This window comes from Gymnoscopelus microlampas, assembly GCF_963454915.1.
Source record: "Gymnoscopelus microlampas genome assembly, chromosome: 19".
NCBI lineage: Eukaryota > Metazoa > Chordata > Actinopteri > Myctophiformes > Myctophidae > Gymnoscopelus > Gymnoscopelus microlampas.
The window spans coordinates 14,572,617-14,575,116 of NC_139956.1; the positions used below are offsets into that span (position 1 = coordinate 14,572,617).

At 47.6% G+C, this 2,500-nt stretch overlaps 1 pseudogene across 1 annotated transcript in view; it reads right to left on the reverse strand.

Annotated features, from left to right (window-relative positions):
• Nucleotides 1–2,500, reverse strand: part of LOC311034380 (GRB2-associated-binding protein 1-like) — an 18,354-nt pseudogene that overhangs the window by 6,012 nt on the left and 9,842 nt on the right. Inside the window, exons 4-6 of the transcript XR_014602934.1 lie at nucleotides 1,997–2,189; nucleotides 874–1,496; nucleotides 366–448 (exon numbers count right to left, since the gene is read on the reverse strand). The product of XR_014602934.1 is annotated as a GRB2-associated-binding protein 1-like (transcript). The remainder of the gene's footprint in view (nucleotides 1–365; nucleotides 449–873; nucleotides 1,497–1,996; nucleotides 2,190–2,500) is intronic.

Sequence of the window (2,500 nt, forward strand, 5' to 3'; positions counted from 1 at the left end):
GAGAGAGAGAGGAAGAAGAGAGAGAGAGAGAGAGAGAGAGAGAGAGAGAGAGAGAGAGAGAGAGAGAGAGAGACACACACACACACACACACACACACACACACACACACACACACACACACACACACACACACACACACACACACACACACACACACACACAGACAAGAGACAGAAAAAGTGACAGTTATCCGTAATATGACTGGAATTAACTGATTTATTCTATTTTATTGCATGCTGTTGTCTCTACTGTGTGTGTACGTAAGACATGTATGTCTCTCTACTCTACTGTATGTGTGCATGTAGAGGGTGTGTTTCTACTCTGTGTGTGTATGTATGTAAGAGTTTGTGCTGCATGAACTTACAAAGTATTTGTTGAAGCCATCGCTGAATTCAAACATGTTGCTTCTGTCTGACAGAGACTTGGGAATGAAGTAACACTCGCCACCTAGTCACACGCACGCACGCACGCATGTACAGCACGCGCACGCACACACACACACACACACACACACACACACACACACACACACACAGACAATGGAGGGTGGTGGTCCCCAGCAAAAGTTGTTAATATAGCAACACAATAATTTTAACCATATTTTATACTTTGACTATTCAAAAATAGCAGATATACAAGCAGATATCTGCTATTTTAGAAAAAAAAAAGTACATTTGTGCAAATCTTTGAATATATAGATATATATATATTAAACTCAAATCTTCTCTTCTGGGGGTCCCTGGCACAACACATTTTTTAAATCGGGGTCCACGCCCAAATAAATATAAATTTGGGGGTCCTTTTGACATGGAACTGTTTGAGAACAACTGCATTAAAGTACATTATGTGGGTCCGATTCCTTGCGAGCTCACCTGAGCACATGGACAATGTGGAGACAGCTTTTTTTAAACTCTCGCCTCCTCCCGTCTCCTCCCTCTCTCTCTCTCCCCCTCCGGACCTCCTCTCTGGCTGCGAGCGGGGCAGCGTGTCCGAGGTCTCTCCCTTGGCCATGGCTGTGGGTTTGGGCGGTCGCGGAGGGGGCGCTTGTGCCTGGCTCATGGGGTCTGTGTCCGAGTGGACGGCAAGGGGAGTGCAGCCTGAACGGGGAGCCCGGTCGCAGCCGTTGTTGGTGTGCGCGTTGGCGTACGTGTGCGCGTCGTCGGAGTGCGTGCGTGCGTCGTGCACGTGCGCGTCGGCGAGCGAGATGGCCACGGGCTGCGCCGAGAAGTCCAGGGAAGGTTTACCGGGGTGAGGAGACGAGGGAAGGAGACGAGGACGGGAGGTGAGGGGGTGAGACGCGCCTCCCGCTCCACTTTTGCCGCCGAGGTCGCATTTGGCGGAGTCGAGCAGTTGGCTGCGGAGGTTCGTCGCCGTGGCGACGGTCCAGGGGGCGGTACCAGAGCAGCAGGAGGGAGGAGGGGCGCCGCCGTTGAGGAGGGGGGAGGGGGAGGAGGAGGAGGAGGAGTTGGTGTCGTCTGAGCTGACGAGAGGAGGTCTGGAGAGAGAGAGAGAGAGAGAGAGATGTTTTAATACTGATATATTGTCAGTTGTATTATGTGTGTCCAGTGTGGTGGACAAAGTACTCGACTACTGTACTGCAGTTTAAGTAGCCTACAGATACTCCAAATATTACTCAACTACAAGTGATGGTTGCTAAGTCAACATTTTACTCCAGATAAAGTAGACTAGACTCGAGTAATAGCTTTTTAAAAATACTTAAGTATTCAAAAGTGTACAAATTACAAAGTACAATTTCTTTTGAAATTCCGATTATTTTTCCAAAACATTTAAGACATTTAATTTTTTTTTTTAGCTATTACTCAAGTAAATGAAATTCATTAGTAGTGTCCACCACTGTGTGTGTGTGTGTGTGTGTGTGTGTGTGTGTGTGTGTGTGTGTGTGTGTGTGTGTGTGTGCGTGTGCGTGCGCATGTGCGCGTGCGTGCGTGCGTGCGTTTGTGTGTGTGTGCGTGTGCATGTGCGTGCAGGGTGTACCTGTGGCTCTGACATTGATCCAACCAGAGATAATCTTCTTCAATATTTCTGTTGACCTCCAGGTGGCGCACACACACCGGGTCATAAGGAGGTGGGACCGAGGCCATTACTGTTACTGTAGAGCTGGGGGCGTGGCCACTGGTGGTTGTTGTAGTGACAGAAGAGGGGGTGGAGTCAGGGCGCCTTTCATTAACTGCAGAAAAGAACAACGTCCAGCAAATCCTTTAGCCAATGAGAAATCACTATGATGGCTGTTTGGGAAGTTTATTTGGCCAATCAGAGTCTAACTCAAGAGTGCAAAATTACCAGAATGAAAAGCTTCACGCTTTACTAAAACTTACAAGATTCAATTCAATTAAAGGTGCTGTCAGTGAAAGGTTTGGGTTAAAACAAAACGTTTTTGTTAAAAGGTTGAACGTCTATATTCTGATAGTCATTATTGCTATTGAGTGTTTGTTCAGCACCAGAGTTCTCCCTGTCGCCCCAGCTGTTTAATATGAAACA